This window comes from Lolium perenne, chromosome 5, assembly GCF_019359855.2.
Source record: "Lolium perenne isolate Kyuss_39 chromosome 5, Kyuss_2.0, whole genome shotgun sequence".
NCBI classification, from domain to species: domain Eukaryota; kingdom Viridiplantae; phylum Streptophyta; class Magnoliopsida; order Poales; family Poaceae; genus Lolium; species Lolium perenne.
The window spans coordinates 37,731,463-37,750,077 of NC_067248.2; positions in this window are offsets into that span (position 1 = coordinate 37,731,463).

The window sequence follows — 18,615 nt, forward strand, 5'->3', positions numbered from 1 at the left end:
CCACCGCATGCCGGTCTCCTCTCCTAGCCAGAAGTTTCCACGCCTGCAGGTAAACAGTCATTTTGTACAAGCCGTTAGCCGGGTCAGTAGGGAAACTACCCTCAATGGTGAATTTGTTTCTAACGTTCCAAAGAGACCAAAGAAGGGCAGCGCACGCCAACCAAAGAACTCTCCGAATCTGGCCAACATGGACGCGCATGTACCGAAAAATGTTGGCAAAGCACGAGGGGTTCCAAGAGCAACCAAGAAGGTCTCTGATCGCACTCCACATGAAGCGCGCCAGAGGACATCTAAAGAAGATGTGGTTGTTATCCTCCACCTCCAAGCAAAGGGCGCAAGTACCATTGGATGGACCCTTACGTTTCCGGATATTGTCGTTGGAGGGGAGTCGATGTTTTGATAATTGCCAAAGAAAGATGCGGACTTTGAGTGGCACCTTGATCTCCCACACTATCCCATAGTGTTTGTGGGGAATGCCTTGTCATAAGCTCTTATACAACGAACGCACGGAGAACTTCCCATTTGGCTCCAAGGACCACGAAATCCGATCCTGGGGTTCCGACAGGTGGATGGTCTCCACCAGCCGGGCGACGTTGGCCAGCTCCACTCGCTCCACCAAGCCCAGCTCACGGCGGAACGTGAGCCTGCACTGGTTTCCCAGGAAGAGCGTGGCCACCGAGGCAAGGGGTTCCGACGCAATGGCAAAGAGACCCGGGAACTGGTCCTTGAGGGGGCCCTTCTCATGCCACCAGTCCACCTAGAATCTAGTGGCGCGTCCATTGCGGATAGCATGCCGGGCCCCCATGCCGAAGACATGCTTGATCTTTTGGATAGCATTCCAAAATTGAGATCCAGGCCGATGTTTATCTGCAAGGAGGTCCCTCTCCCCTAGATACTTAGCCCTAAGGATCTCGGCCCAGAGGCCTTGCTCCCCAGCGTACAGCCTCCAAATCCATTTGGCCAAGAGGCAAATGTTCATAAGTCTCGTATCCACAATACCTAGCCCCCCCAGGCATTTAGGCTTGCACATCGCCGACCATCTGACCCAATGGTATTTACGTTTAGCCCCATTCGCTTCCCAGTAGAAACGGGACCTGGCCTTGTCAAACAGGCCATGAACTCCCTCCCCCAAGAGGCAAACCGCCATTGCGTGCAGTGGCAAGCTAGATAAGCAAGCGTTGATAAGCGTCAGCCTCGCCGCTGAGGACATCAGCTTTCCCATCCAGGGATCTGCGCGCTTGGCCACTTTGTTAGTCAACGGACCCCAATCCGAGGCTAGAAGGGCACGGTCACTCACCGGTAAACCTAGGTAAGTAAAAGGGAAGGTGCCTCTTTTGCAGTTAAGCATATTGGCAATCCTTGTCCCCTCGGTCTCATCCCCGCCTAAAACCATGACCTCACTCTTGTGGAAGTTAATCCTGAGGCCCGACATATTCTCGAAGCAGAGAAGAATGTATTTGAGGTTGGCGATGGCCAGGTCATCTGGCTGAAGCATGATGATGGTGTCATCCGCATACTGCAAGTGAGACACCCCCCCAGGTATCAAATGTGGGATCAACCCAGAAATGTGGCCCGCCTCTCTGGCCCTGTCCAGTATGGAAGCCAGAGCCTCCACCACAAAGTCAAAGAGGAGGGGGGACAGAGGGTCCCCCTGACGCACCCCGCGCCTATTACGGAAGAAGTTCCCTACTTCCCCGTTGACAGTGATCGCTGTCTGGCCCCCCGAGACCAGCCCAATCGCTCTGTGAACCCACCCGGGCTCAAAGCCTTTGCGGAGAAGCACCTCCCGCAAAAAGGCCCAACTCACCCTATCGTATGCCTTTTCAAAGTCCAGTTTTAAGAAGACTCCCCTAAGTTTCTTGGACTTGGTCTCATGAATGATCTCCTGCAGAGCCAGGATCCCTTCATGGATATGGCGACCCCGAATAAAGGCCGATTGGGTCGGGCTAATCGTCCTATGCGCAATTGGAGATAACCTAACCGCGTACGCTTTGGCCACAAACTTGAAAATAACGTTGATAAGCGCTATCGGCCTGAACTGTCTAATATCGTTCGCCCCAGGAACCTTGGGAATGAGAGATAAGACCCCCATATTGAGTCTGGCAATGTCAACCCTCCCCAGAGCAAAACCGTTGGCGATTGCCAAGATAAGCGGTTTAGCCAATTGCCAGAACTCTTTGAAGAAGAACACAGGGAACCCGTCCAGCCCCGGAGCGGTATCCGTCTTCATGCTAGCCAAGACCGTGTCCATCTCCTCCCCAGAGAAGGTGAGCATCAAGCTGTCATTATCGCCCTCCGACACCCGCCGAATGGAGTGCCAGATGGAGGGGGAAAGAGTCAGGAAACTCGGCGCCGCCTGCGCCCCCATCAGACCTCTGTAGAAGTCATAGATGTGAGCCTGTAGCTCCCTCTCATCAGTAATGATCCCAGAGTCACTGACGAGGCTCGAAATCGCACACTTTCTTCGCCGGCCATTGGCGAAAGCGTGGAAGAAGGCCGTGTTCGCATCCCCCTGGATGAGCCAATTGGCCCGACTACGCTGCCTCCAATACTCTTCCTCCACCCTGGAGAGGTGAAGAAGTTGACCCTCAAGATGATAACGCAGCGCCCAGCCATCGTCATCCAGGCCCGCATGGTCCGCGATCCCATCAAGATCCCGGATTTGCGCCAAGATGTCAGCTTTGAGGTCCCGTTCCTCCTTCCCAAGGTTGGCCCCCCAACCTCTGAGAAACTGCCTAAGGCCTGCGGCAATACGATGCCAGGTCTCAATCGGGTCCTGACACCACGCCGCCTCACGCGCCAGCAGTTGCCAACGATGGTCCACCAGCTCGTGGAAATCTGGTTTCTCTAGCCAACCCTTTTGGAAGAAAAACCGAGAACTCCTCTTGCCTAACTCCTCCCAGAGCTGAGGACAAGAGGGGAGTGGTCCGAGCCAATGATGGTACCCGCCACCAGGGAGCTTAAGGGGAAGAGCCCCTCCCACTCCGGGGACACCAACACCCTATCAAGGACGCAACGCACGGGGGAGAGCTGTCTGTTAGTCCACGTGTATCTCGCCCCCGTCCGACGGATCTCCCGAAGCGCAAGCGAAGCAATGCAATCATTGAACCTCTGAACCCGCGGCCAGTCAATGTTGTCATTGTTCTTATCCTCTGATCAGGTTGAAGTCCCCTCCCACCACCAGCGGAAAGGGGCAGGCATTAACCGCCGCCGAGAGCTCCTCCAAGAAGTCAGCGGATCTTCGGTGGTCCGCAGGACCATACACCACGAAGATCGACCACCGGGAAGAGTTGTCCAACTGCAGAACATCTGCCCGGATGAAGAAAGCACCCCCATGCCACTCCAAGACCTCAAAGGCGTCCTCGTTAACCCCAAGGAGCATGCCTCCCGAGCGCCCCTGCGCGGGGGTGGACTTCCAGGCAAATCGACCATGCGGGTCCAAGCTAAGCAGCTCCGCGGGGGTGAAAGAGGCCTTGATGGTTTCCTGCAGACCAACAAAGTCAAGCCTCTCTCGGGAAATGAAATCCTTAATCTGCGTTCGTCGTCCCGGCCGACCGAACCCACGGATGTTGTAGAAGCCCGCGCGCATCACGCACAGGCACCTTTCCTCCGCCCCCGGCGGGAAGCCAACACGGCCTTATCGCACCTCAAGTTGGGCTGGGGCGCAGCCAACACGGGGATATCCACCAACGTGGACTCCGACTCCCGATCCATCGCTGTCGTAGCCCCAGCTACAGCAGACGACGTCGGGGCAGGAGGCACAGAACGTGCCGCCTCCACCTCCTTGCGGAAAACTGCAAGGGCCAGCGCAGCTTGCGCCTCCTCCTTAGCCCTAATCAGGGCGAGGGCTTCCTGGGGCGAGTGTGTCTCGCAAGAAAACGCAAGACCCGAATCGTGTGTAACCCGAAGAAGGTGAGAATCGGAAACCCTAGGAAGAATGGCAAAGTCATCGAGCTTACCTGACGGGTCGAGGTTCCTGGAAGCCGTCCTCTCCTGCGCCCTCTGCAAGACCGGGGTCGCCGCACCCGGCCCAGTGAGGCGCGCGCTCTTGCGCGCCGGCTCCGCCGGGACCGTCCTCGTGCGCCTCCTCCTCGGAACGCCAGCCCCTGGGCCGTCTGACTGGGCCACCGTCGCCTCATCCAGCTCCGACGCCTCCCGCATCAGCTCGTCGCTGTCGAGGACCCCAATCGACACGAGCGACTCCGCCCCACCCAAGTCCTTGGACGGAGAGCCCGATGGAGTGGTATCCACCGAGTCCGCGGTGATGAGGGTGGAGGAGTCGAAAGGTGGGGAGGCTGGCCGGACCAGCGTGGGACCCGACCCGACCGGCTCCTCCGGCACCAACCGCCTCACGCGCGCCTGCTCAAGAACCGCAAGGGGGGCCGGCCAGGGGGAGCGCAGGTTGCTGCCGTACTGGTCCAAACCCGCCTCCAGCGGCTCCTCCCAGAGAGGTGGCCTGGCCATGGGAGCCGCTCGGGACCCCCCTGCCGGTGGGGCTGCCACCCTCGTGCTCAACAGCACGGTCATCCCGCTCGTCCGAACCCTTTCGCGAGGGGGAGAGATCATCCACGTCATCGTCATCCTCCTCTTCCTCATCCCGAGGGTGAGGAGGCCGCGGTGGAGAGTGTGGTGGAGCCGACCCGGACAGGGCGGCCAAGGGCTCAACATGGACGCCAATGCTGAATCCCTGCTTCTTGTGGAAAACTTGCACCACACCCTTGAGTTTGTCCGGGTTGCGACAAGCAATGCGCATCCGAACGGGCTGGCGGCATCGAAGCGAGACCTCGTCCACCTCCATCGGCCAGCCCAACATCCTCATCCCTGCCAACAGGCGACTGGCCCGGCGCATCCGCTTGGGGACACCGGTGAGCTTGACCCACACCTCCTGAAGGAGCTCGACCGGGGCCGGGTCCGCGTCCGCGAGCCTGATGTCCGCCACCGTCCCACTGAGAGGCAGGAAGAGGCGTCCACTGCGGGTGCTAAACTGCAGCGACTCGCGCGAAGGGAACAGCACCGCGAACTCGTTGCGGCCCACCTCCTGGACCTGCCAGTCCCAGTCAGCCTCCACCAGGTGTTGCAGTTCCCGGCTGAGGTCATCCGCCGAGAACACCACCTGGCGAAAGGAGATGACCGCCCCATTGGTCACCTCCTCATCCTCATCCTCATCTTCGTCGAAGTCCAGGTAGAAGAAGCTTTCCCCGGGCACCGCCTGACCGAGGATGCGCAGCTCCGGCTGCTTGCCCTTGGACAGACATGCGTTTGAGTTGTGCCCCTCCACCCCACAGAGAAGGCACACCGGCGGGAAGGTGCAGCTCGCTTGGAAGTGCCCCATCCTTCCGCACTTGAAGCATTCCATGTTGGACGCCGGGGTCGGCACCTCCTCCACAGCAGCGGCTCGGACCCGAGCCCGTCGCAGGACGGTCCTGCACCACGGGCTGCTTGCCCGCCGCGGTCTCCGAAGCCCGGCCCCTGCCGAGCTCCGGGATGGAAGGGGGAACGAGCGGCGGCGCCGCCTCGAGAGCCCTCCGGGCCTCCCTCTTCTTTTCCCGCGCCACCCACCAGGCGGGTGGGTCCTTGCTAACACCTGCGCCGGCACGGGAGCCTCCCTGCCCCTGCCGACGCCGCCCTTGCTCCACCAGGGCACGGTCCCGGAGCGCCGCCTCAGTCTGCAGCGGCTGCTGCTGCGCGCGACCCGCTCCCGACGGCCCCTGCTGCCGCCCGCCGCCGCCGCTCGAGAGCGGTCGTCCAGACGCCGCTTGTTACCGGCCCGGCCCCGCTGGCCGCCGGCACCCGCGCCTCCTCCCGCACCCGGACCGCTGCCCGTCGCCCGCTCCATGGTCACCTGCGCGAACGAGCGCGAGAGCAACGGCGGTGGCGCTGATCGACGGACTTTGCGCGCGGCGCGGTGGTGGCGGCGCACGTCTTGTGCAGAAGCAGGGAACCCTAACTCCAAACTCGTGCAGCCACGACGAATCCAGAGCCAGATAAGTGGCTCAGCCCCCACCGGGCCTTGCACACTCCGACTGTGGGCCTGGGCCACCACAACTTTCTCAGCCCACAGTTCCAAAGCCTTTTGGCTCTCCTGGGCCTCGGAGGAGAGGGACATGGAGCAGGCCGGCCCAACGTCCAGGCCCAGCCCAGTCAGCAGCGGGGGGAACGGCTCGTCCCCAACCTCCCGAGCGAAACCCCGCCCCGCCGCCAGCGGCGACACCGGCGCAGTAGCCTCGCCAACACCAGGGACGGCCGCCGCCGGCGACCCAGGCTCCGGCGACGGGCTCCGGACGGACACCCAGTCCTGCGCCGGGAACCTCCTCCGCCGGCGAGCCTCCGCGCGCGCGAAACCGCGATTAGAGCTGCTCCTACCAGGGACGGAGCCAGCCCCTCCTCCACCACCGGAGGGGAACCTAGAGGGACGGCCGCCGGGCGCGAACGCCGACCTCCGGGCCGACCGGAGGGAGCCCCCAAGCGCCTCCGCCGCCCGAAGAAAAAGACCAAGGGAAGGGGAGGGGGAAGGTTTACCTGTGACCGTACCTGGAGAGGAGGGGGGATCGTCGCTGGCCTCGCTCACCGCCTCCGCGTCGTCCTCCGCCGGCGTGAGCGCCCAGAACCGACCGCCCAGCCCACCCCCAACCGGAGACGGCCGGGAGCAGAGGAGCGACGGCAGGGGGCTCGACTTCGAGGGGGGGAGGGCGCCGCCGCCCGGCGCGTCGCAGGAGCGTCTCGCCCTCATCTTCGCCCTTCCGTCGCGGGCGCAGCCGCAGATTAGACAGTCAACCTCTACTGTGGTCGCTCTTCCTAGCCTCCTAGGCCTTCTGTTCCCTACCAACCTCTACTGTGGTCGAGATCTTGATCATCTCAGTTCATGTAGTAGATTGGGACAATTTCTGTTGACTTGCCTGAATTATTTCTTTGATTCAATTAATGGTGTCTATATCTGAGATTGAAAGTAATCAACCCATGTTTGTAGTTTTTACCCTTTTTCTTGCGCGGAAAGGAACTATATTACTCCCCAATTCACAATTAGGTTGTGTTATGGGTTTAATTAACATGCTTGCCTCACTGGTAGAAAAGGTTTTGATAATTCCACGCTCCCGGTTTCTGAAAACAAAGTATTTTTGGTAGAGCACTGAAAATCAGAGATGCATGTGAAAGGTTTTGATAATTACTAGTAAAGCGTGTTACTGTTTTTTTGCGAAAATTCCACTGACCTATTAATAGTCATCAAAAGTAGTACAAATAACCTAAAAATTACAAATAGATACCTGGACCACCTAGCGATGACTACAGAAACTAACACGAGCCGGAAGGGTGTCGTCATCCTCGCCCCTTCATCGCCGAAGTCAGGTAAAACTTGTCGTAGTAAAGCTTGTTGTAGTAGACATACAGACGGGAAGGCCCCAAAGGACCAGCGCACTAGACAAGCAACCATGGACAATGATGACAACAATAGATCTGACATGAAACCACACCAACAAACACGAAAACTGACCGGATCCTAGGAGATCCGCGGGAACACGAGTCCACGTGCCCTCCGCCAGCGCTACACGCACCACGGGAGTAAGGATAGGGCGGAGAGAACCTTATTCTGACTTCAGGATATAGCCGCCGCCTCATTATCTCGAAAAATACATTTAAAAAATAAGAACGGAAGGTCACCGCCAGCGAGAGGCCGTGGTCCGCCGCACTCCAAGGCCCCAAGGCCACCAGAGGCGGAACAGATCGACGACATCGCCAATAAGGAGAATGAAACCCTAAATGGGTATGTGGCTATCGCAGCTCCTGGTTGCCTCTCCTGGCTCAGGTACCGGTACGCATGTTACTAGTTAAGACCATATTTGGCTCAGTTAATCACCTCTAGCTTTCTAGCACATGAAACCGTCTTTATCTTTTTTTTCCAGAAAAGCCGTCTCTCGTGGAGGGGCCTCTCGAACTAGAAACAATACGAAGCTTTGACCCCGAATAATTATATTAAACCGTTAAGTGTTGTAGAGGACGGTTGCGGCTTCTTAACACTTTGCACTAAAGCGGTAAACCGGTAGAGCGTCAACCAAAAGTAAAACTCACATCGTTTCAGAGAAGATATCTGAGCTTTATCTAAATATAAATATATTTTAGATAGTGCCGACATAATTTAAATTTAGACGAATCTAAACATCTACACGGAACAGAGTGAGTAGAATAAGTTCAATTAGGATTGTAGTAAAGCTTTGCGACTGATTTTTTCCCCTTATGTAATATATCGCTTCGATAGATGTGCTGAAGGATGGAACAGACATAGTATTAGCAAGAGAAGGTACGACTTGCCACCTTGGAAGTGCGAATGTGTGTACAAGCTCAATCAGTAGCCTCTCACTCTAGTACGTGTAAGTATATATGTACTTGCGTCTTAATTTTATTGTATAAAGTTGACACAGGACGTGTCCGAGTACTGACTTAGGTGCGTACATAGTAGCACGTACGTGCTGGCTAGAAGAGCTAGCTTTGGTTGGTTTGTTTTGGTAATCATGGAGCCCAGGTGGCCGTAAGTATGTTATGATATTTAGGCCAAGCCAAGCTTTGCAATCAGCTCGCACGAGATCCAACAGTGCGTGGCCTGTTTGCGTTTGACATTCATGCATGCATACCAATCGGTTTCGACGCTATTGTACTGTGGAACATTCCAGGATCTTCTTTATGGGCATGTGTGAAGATTTTCATTGCTTCAAACCATAAGTATGACGATATTTACTGAAGCTCTGCTAAAGCAAAAGGTCAATAATAAGAGAGTCAAGTGCTAGCTATAAAACATGGTAATGTTATCTATAGATTACCGTATAGCTAACATGTACAATATTCCTACAAAGTACAGTATCTATCATCACTCTAGAGCAGACCATCATATTAGTAAGTTCTAGTTAGCCGACTATAAGAATTAAAATAATATATTTTTGCCTAGTTGGAGGATACAGAGAGGTGGGGAGATAAGAGAAGTGGACTCTCATATAAGATCCAGTTCTACCACGTGCTCCTAGGCAACTTATGAGAGTGAAAAGTGTGTTATGCATTGATAAATTAGAATATTTTAGGGATTTCTATTTTTGTGCTCCTCCTTCATTATCTGTACTCACTTTTCTCTGGCCTCTAAACTTTCCCTCACTTCTTCCCGAGCTCTTGTCTAAAATTCTCATAAGAAGGTGAAATGGACGTTGCCGTCGGGTCAATAGCATTGACCGTTATGCTGATGTGTGGGTCCGAGGCATGTGGGTCTGCGTATGGGCCGCGACGTGTGGGTCCATCGCTCAACTCTTGCCCCTAGACGATTTGGGAAACAAAACAAAGCACCTTCTCTCTCACTCTCTCACTAATCTCGTATCTTTCTCTTTCTGGAAACAAATCAAAGCACTTTCTCTCTCTCACACATCATTCACTCTTTTTTGCCCATTTGGTAGCAAATCTAGATCAACTTCTCTTTCTGTTTTTCTTACCTATTTCGACTTAATTTGGTAATACACATTTAGCATTGGTCAAACTTGAGTTATCAAGTGAGTTTATCGTTGTTTATGGTTGGCAGTGATGTAGTATCTACCATAATCATGTGCTTCACATGTTATCAAGTGAGTTTTTTTTGGTATATGCTTCACCAAAAAATAATTTTTCTATCAAAGCATTGTAAAAGACCCAATGCAAGCTAGAATTTTAATAGTTATTTGGCTAAAAATGGCATTTCAGACCTTTAAATTTAAGTTTCCACGGGCTTTAAAATATTCTTTGCTCCGCTAGCTTAATAGTGTGAGCCGCAACGCCCCTCCCCATACCTAACCCACGGCACCGTTGCACTCCTTGCCACCAGCACGCCGCCGCTGACCATGCAAGACCACGCCGCAGCCATAGGAGATCTAAATTGGTTAGTAAAGTTCGTTATCCGCTAAGATTTCATTCAAGGGATCCCTTCCTTAAATCCCACTGTTGACCTTGCATGATTTTGGATTTTTCTAGATGTATTTCATTTGTTTTATGAATTTATCTATGTGGTTGCATGGTACGTATGTATATTTCAATTCCATTTGTATGATCCAATTCCAGGCAAAGTAAAAAAATCATGGACGATTCCAGCTCTGATGATAGTATCTACTACAATGGTGCATCACTCTGATGGTGAAAAAGATGAAATTGTGGCTAAAAGGGGTAAAGTTATATTTGAAGTGTAATATTGAATTCCACTATGCAACAATGTACTAGCCTCTAATTTTTTTCATTTCATGTAAGGTCCTTTTATCGATGGGAAATCATGGTTCGATAGTTACATCGTTTATGGCAACAATGTGGTTTTGTCCACAAGAAGGTGAAATTTTCTCGAGAAACAAGTCGCCAAGATCAAACCTGAAATATCTCTATTCAAATCAAGATTACGATGGACAAGCATAGCGGGCGTGCAGTCATCACCTTGAACTAGGGACAAGTTATTAGGGACGCCCAACTCCTAGAACGTGAAATGGCCATCTTCTTGTTCAAGGAACACGTAGACGATGGTCTTCGTGGCAACGTGTTTACCGGTATCCCAATTTATTCTGTTGGTGATTGAACATGTATTATGTGACCAGAGATTATGTCCGCACCACCTTTCGGATTATTTTTGTTCCCAGATTTTTGATGCAAGTTTTATGAGTAATTGTACATTCAAAATCAAATTATTTAGGGTGGCCACGAACAGACAAGAGAGAGGGTGACCCACTGGCCACAATCAGCTGACACAGGGCGGATCCCGCTTTCTTTACCGAGTGCTTACATGGACCTTTGTTCGTTGTAACTGATTTGAGGTACCCGGGCAGAGAAAGATAGAGTGTGTGCATCCATGACCTGCCTGTTAGATCACATAGAATCAATGGTGAGTGGTCATGCGTAACAATGGTCATGACCAATCAGAGCACATCAACCAAGGTGAGCACAAGCCACAAGGGGGATTGAGTCAAGCGCCATGCATCTTCATAGCTAGTACCTCATTTTGGGAAGTTGTTTTGGAAAAAAAAAATTCATTAGTCTATGTTTCTTATTTTTCATAGGTGGTAGGTCACAGAACAAGACTTCAAGCGAATGTGCCACTGTTTTTGATTTTCTTTGAATTAGTCGTGCCTAATTTGACTCGACACTAACCATATTGACCACCTCCTCAAGGGTAAAACTGAATATAGATAACTAATTAGAGGTAGTACACTGAGCAAATCAAGCATCGGCTGGTGCACATGTGTTATACGTGTGTGCCCCTATGCAGCAACATGTACACGTATCCATGGGGACGGTAACACGAAACGTCATTATATGAACATATAGAGCCCCTCTCTCTCTCTTTCTCCTCCTCCCCAGTCCCAATCTTCCAAAGGAAAACCCCCGTTCATATACCAAAAAATGAGGGAAGAACCCTCGCCCTCTCTCATTCTCCCACGCAACCGCTCCCCACCACCGACAATGGAGAAGGAGAACGCAGTGGCCGTCGCGCCTCCAAAACCATCAACGCGGCCTCTAGAGTCCAGGCTCCCATCATCGTCGTTGCTGAAGTCCAGGCCCCTGTCCCCATTGCCGATGAAGTCTAGGCCCCCGTCCCCGCCGATGATGAAGAAGACAGTAGAGGGAAGTTGCTGCTGGGCTGGGACCCGTATCAGGAGGAGCCCTACATCGCGTTGGCGGACTCCTATGAAACATCCATCATCGACTATTAGTCGGAGGTAACTAGGGTTTGGTCTCTTCATTTTCTATTGATTTCGGCCGATCGTGCTCGCATCTAGTACCTAGGGTTACGCCATATGGTGTCTAGGATTATTGATTGCGCGGATCTGTAATTTCCTCGTATTTGCTCGCATTTTTAGATTTGGGGATTTAAACTCACTCAATTAATTTATACAAGTAATTAAACTCACTATGTTAATTTATGCAAGTAATTATACTCATTGGGTTAATTTATTCAAGATCTGTTGTGGCTGTGCCTTTGATGATTTTTCATCGATGATAAATTTGTGGAAACTCAAATGATTCATATGTTCAGGGTGGGGTTATTTAACCGTGTAAAAATTCGTTGTGCACGATCTTTGGTTTAGCAAGTCCATCTTTGAAAATAAGTGTGTCCAATGTTAAAGTGAGATTGTATCATTTTTTTGCCATGTTCATGTTAGGATCATCCGCCGATGATGAATTGTTGGACACTCAAATGATTCATATGTTCAGGGTGGCGTTATTGAACAATTGTTGTGTACAAATTCATTTTGCATGATCTTTGGTCCATCAACTCCATCTCTGAAAATAAGTGTCTCCAACGTTAAACTGACGCCGCCTCATTTTTTTCCATGTTTATGTTAGGATCATCTGTGGATGATGAATTTTTGGGCACTCATATGATTCTATATGTTCAGTGTGGGGTTATTCAACCATTGGTGTGTACAAATTCTTTGTGCATGATCTTTGGCAACTCCATCTCTGAAAATAAGTGTGCCAAATGTTAAATTGAGGCTGTCTTGTTTATTTTTACCATGTTCATGTTAGGATCATCTTTTGGTTAACTCTTTCCATCACGTTGCAATTCACTTATGCTTGAATGTTGCTATGTAACAAGAAGACATCGACGAGGTTGGCAGTGACACCGAGTCCTTCTACAGAAAGGCTTGTGACGTCTCGAGGAGGCTTGAGTTGGGCAAACTCGACGACCGTTGGGCTGGAGACTTATCATGTGCCACTTCTTCTAGAGGTCTATCGGAAGTGACTTTGCAAGCTTTATGATGTTCATGGATAGCAAGAAGGAGAGGAAGCGTCAGCGCCTGGAGGTTGAACACCATGTTACTACTCCACTTTGATTATGTACTATGTATGTGTGTGCTACTGCTTCTTAAGCAGCCTATTTTGTTGAAACTAGGGATCGCTTGAAACTTTGTGACGGCTATGTTATAAATTTTATTGTTGATGTATGCTATGTCCTTAGATCTGCATATCTGCATTTATTTCTAGATGTTTTTGCTACCAAATTGGTATAGGTAAGCATGAGAGAAAGTGAAGCTGGTCTAGATTTGATACCAAATTGGGCAAAAAATAAATGAATGGTCTGAGAGAGAGAGAGAGAGAGAGTAATCCAATTTGTTTCCCAAATCGTTTAGGGCGAGAGCATATCTAGTGATCCCACATTCTATGTGCTACCATGATACCAGCCATTAAAATTCAAATTTTCAAGTATCAAAATATTCTGAAATAAATTCTTAAATATTCACAGGGTGTATTTATCATCCCTAGAATTTGGAGAACAAAATTCAAATTACACGCAGGGATATAAAAAATACAAATCCAACATGAATAGTATCACAAAAAGCCAAAAACACAAAATGGCAGTAGCTAGTCACGTAGCAATTTTTCATTTTTGGTTGTCTTTTGTGTATTTCGAATTGGACTCTAAAACTTTTAGGAAATGTAAACACACAACTCATGAACAACCATAATTTTTGTATACTTTTTGATTTATATAAATTTTAATTATCAAGGTTGGTATCATGGTATCACATAAAGCGTGAATCATTAGACATTTTCACAAGGGAAGGTGAGCCAGACATGGTCCTATGCGGACCCACAAATTGCACCCCACATGTCAGAATAACGGTCAATATCGTTGACCTGATGATAACATTCATTAGATCTTCTGGTGAGAGCATGAGACAAGAGCTTAGGTAAAAGTGATAAAAAGTTAAGAGACTAGGAAAAGTGAGTAGAACTAATGAAGGAGGGGCACGGAAATATAAATCTTTCTATTTTCTATAGCTCACTATTGTACATGTCAGCTCTAGGTTAGCTATAGGTGACATGGCACTTGGCTTATAGCTAAACGTTAGCTATACTATTGAACTTGCTCTCAAAGTCCACTTACCTTATCTCTCATCAAACAAAACTCTCTTCTTCTCTCTCTCTAAGTCTCCCCAACCCCATCTCCTCTGTCCTCTCAAATTTAGGGCCAGCAGGTCCCTTCCTTTTCTCCTCCGGCGATGGTCAGTGTTGAGACGAGTGACTAAGGGTCCCTCTCCCTTCTACAGATCTAGGTCTAGGTTAGGTGTCTAGCTAGTGTTTCAGTATTTGCCTCCATGGCATTTGGCGTGATGCCATAGCCGCCTTGCTCTCCTCCGTTCCGGAGCGACGGTTGGAAGACTCCTTCCTTGCTGATCTGTTGTTATCCATGGTGGACGACGACCGGGGGTAGATTTAAAGGAAGCTACCACAATAAACTCGTAGGCGGTCCTCTCTTTGGTCTCCTCATAGATCTCCTTGACGAAGGATAGTAGAAGAATGAAGAGGAGAAAGTCGGGACCTAGTCTTCACCACCTTTATCCTAGTCCCGGAGGTCAACACAAATGGATAATTCCGCGGAGCAACAATACCCACCCCCAAGTGGTATATGGTCGGCTTCTGCTTGGCTACTAGATCCTCTGGCCGAAGGGCAACGGCATCGAGCTATACAGTAATATCTAGCTTATGTCTTTCCTCCCAGCCTGTGTGCAAAAGGAGCCAGTTCTTCTTCTTCCTCGAAGTGGCTTTCTCACCGTTCGGCGAGGTTTCTTGCTTTGGCTTCGGTGGGCTGGAAACCGCCAAGACCCAACTGATTCGTCCCTGAAGTCGTCGGTGAAGTTGTCGAGCTCATAGGGACCGGACTGCTTTCCGTTTTCATTAACTAGGGTTTTGCTAGGATCATATTGCAACTTTCCTTTTCTTTTCGACGGTTGTAAACCATATTCGGTGTTATCATAATATAATTTGAGTCGGATCCTTTGGGGCCCTTCTAGTGTATAAGAAAAGTACTCTAAACCTTAACTATCGAGAGAAAACTTCGGCTTCCGAGCATTTTGCACAGAAGCCATCATGCGGTCTGAACCTAACCGAAAATATAAGCTTAGAGCCGTAGTTCCTGCTAAGATCACGAAATAAACAAAGAAAGATCAAATCGAAAACGTAGAGATATAATGATTTTAACGTGGAAAAATCCTTACAATAAGACAATTACAAATCACGGGCCCAAGCCACCAAATGTTGGGTATATATGAAGAATTTACATAATGTCGGGATTTCATAATTCCAATGCTACGGCTTAGAAAGAGGTATGTATAATGGTCACCTCAAACATATTAGCGACAGCTCTCGCTCTGCTCATCGAAACTCGGAAGTTAGCATTTATATAGATCATCATAACATAACATTTCACTGAATAGTTTCTGCTTACACGAATTGGAGAGATGTGCCGAAGGAGATTATTCGTGAGATGTGCTAGCATTGCTATGACTCACTGACTAGTCTCCTCGGAATTCGTGCGTATAGCCTCTCAATCTGTTACGTGTATGTACTTGCGTGTGTATACCCTCTCAATCTGAATCTGAGCAGGAGCTAATTATATTGTATCGAGTTGACCCATGACAGGACGTGTCCGAGTACGAGTACGACTTAGGTACGTACATACTACGTGCTGCTACAACAGCTAGCTTTGATTGGTTTGTTTTGGTAATAATATTGTCCAGGTGGCGGCAAGTACATAGATATATTTAGGACAAAGCCAAGCTTTGGAATCAGCACGCACGAGATAACAGTGCGTGGCCTGTTTGCTTTGCTTTGGTTGGCATGCATGCATATCGATGAATCGACCGCCGCTACAGTACCGTGCAGCCTTCCAGAATCTTCTTACCGCCCCACCTTTACACTACCCGGTTTAGTGCCGCAACAAAAGTTAATGGCAAAAGTCTGAAACGAACCTTAATCTTGTATACCAAGTCTGAATTGAACCCTGACGTTTAAATCCCTGATTTTTGAACCTTGGCCTCTTCCATCCCAGACGTACTGGATGTTTCCTGGACTATTTTTGTTTGTGTCTGGGACTAGTTTTAAAAGCCGTGTGCATCCCTTAGATGCAGAAGCTGGGGCGATTTCCCCCTTTTCGAAAAAAAAAAAAGCTGATGTGGCAGGGATTAATGGAGAGGTAATGGGATTTGGTGGCCTTGTCCAGCCAAGTTAACGAGCCTGGTTATTAATTTGGGCCCATAACCCACGACCCACCTCCTCGCACCAAAGCAATCTCTTACGCTCAAGAAAAAAAAAAGCCAAAGCAATCTCTTTGCATAAGCGCGAAGATTCAGTTCCCAGTTTCCCTTCCTTCCACTTTAGACGGGGTGGCCATGGTGAGATGCGGGTGATTGGGACGGAGGGAAGACGATCAAGGCGGAGCATGTTGTCAGCGACGCCATACCTTTTCATCGATATCCCCAGGAGCTTTTGGAAGTACTCGTCGTCCCTGCACGCGGCGGCGGCATCGACCTGGAACTTGCCGGCGGCGGCATCGACGTAGAACTCGCTTTCACCGAGGAATAGAAGACGTGGGTAACCGCTGTCATGACATGTGTTGTTTTCTTCATGTCGCACATTGCTAGATTTTCAGGGTCGCGGACTTTCTAGTAGTCATATATCTACTTAAGTTTACGTCAAAAAAATTTAATTAAGAATAAGGCATATGTCAATTTATTTCTTGTTTTGTAATGTAGGTAGTTTTTTGCGTGGAAATCATGGATCCCCGTCAAAGTTTGAATGTGCATTTTCACTTTGGTGGTGAGCTCGTCCGAATTGGTCCTCAGCTACAGTATGTGGGGGGAGATGAAGCCATGTCAAAAATTGAGCGTACTAGTTTGTCTCTGATAGAGCTAAAGGCGCATCTTAGTGAACACATGAATGTAAAGGCATCGATGAAGTACTATTTTCTACTTCCTGGTAAAGATCTGATTGATGGTCTGTTATTTCTAAGTGACCACCTTAGCTGCAAGAAAATGTCAGATATCACAATTGATGGTGGAGTGGCACAAGTGTTTGTGGAGTACCTTGGTGAGGAGGATGAAGAAGAAGAAGATAGTGAGAAAAGCGAGAGTGACTTTGAAGATGAAATAGGAAGTGGAGAAGATAAGGAAGATAATGACATTTCAGAACCTGAAGTTGTGCTTACAGCTGATGCTAGCATTATTTCTAGTGGGAACAATGTTGTTGCACAAGAGAACATATTTGCGTGTGACAAAACAGGAGTTATGAAGACAATTATTCGTAGTCAATCCAAACAGAACATGAACAAAAGCTCAATGTCAAACAGATTTCAGAGACAGAATAGGTTTGAAGAGGGACAAAGCTCACAAGCTGTTATGGCTGGTAGCTCTCAAGTGTTAAATTCAAACTCGCAAGGGGGAAGCCAGAGATAGGCGCAAACCATAATGGCAGGTCAAAGTGAAAGGGTGCTAGGAGAGGATGAAGAAAATGATAGTGAATCCGAAGATTCAGATTACGTGCCATGTTCTGATGACGACAGTGGAGAAGATGATGAAACGGTGCTGCTCATGAAATTTGCAAAGATGTACAAGCAAAAGCTAAGAGATTCGGAAAGGTTTGTGCATAGTGAAGCAACAAGTGCAGTCCCAATTGCTCTAATGGCAAATGTTGAAGAAGTCATAGAGCAACAAAACATCGAGGCAGAATATGACTCGGGATCAGAAGACTTTTCTTATGACGAAGCTAGTGATGAAGAAGGCAAATTTGTTAGGAGGAGGACCAAGTTTGCAAGATATAATTCTAACACTGAAATTCCATATTTCAGTCTTGGAATGGTGTTCAAAGCAGACTGAATTTAGAAAGGCAGTGATCAAATATGGGTTGAAGACTTACAAAAACATTAAGTTCATGAAGTTGGCGAGGGCAAAGTGTGCATGGCCAGGTTGTCCTTGGCTCTTATATGGTGCAATTACCAGTAGATGCTCAAGGTTTCAAATAATAACATATGAAGATGTTCACCATTGTGCTCCAAATAGAGTCAATAATCTTGTATCTGCCAAAGTAATTGCGAACAGATATGAACATTTCACATTGGCGAATCCAACTTGGAAAATTAGTAGCATGCAATGCACTGTCTTGAAGGATTTCTTTGCTGATGTTTCTATATCAAAGTGCAAGGCAGAATTTTTTTTTGTCATGGACAAATTGTTGTCCGGTTTGAGAGAGGAATACACTAAGGTGTTTGACTATCAACTTGAATTGTTAAGGAGCAACCCTGGTAGTACTGTTGCTGTTTGCTTGGACCCAATGATAATGAACAAAACATTTTCCAAAGATTTTATGTTTGCTTTGATGCCTTGAAGAAGGGGTTTAAAGCTGGTTGTAGAAAAGTAATTGGGCTTGATGGATGCTTTTTCAAAGGAGCTTGCCAAGGTGAGCTCTTATGTTCAATTGGTAGGGATGCTAATAATCAGATGTACCCTGTTGCATGGGCAGTTGTAGAGCAAGAAACAAAAGAGAATTGGGAGTGGTTCCTTGGCCTTTTAATCAAAGACTTGGATATAAATGATAATGGTGACGAATGGGTTTTTATTTCTGACCGCCTCTCCTCACTTCGCCGCTGCCGACCGGACGCCTCTCGTCACTCCCTTCACCTTATCTAGTCTCGTTCCCGAGCGAGAGCCCATCCTACGGGACTGGAACTGCACGCATCGCTGAGAAGATGTGCGTCGTGGGTTATGGGCCCAATCAACCAGGCCCGTTTACTTGGCTGGACCAGCCCACCAAATACCATTAAATCAGCTCTATCCTTAATCCCTGCCACATCAG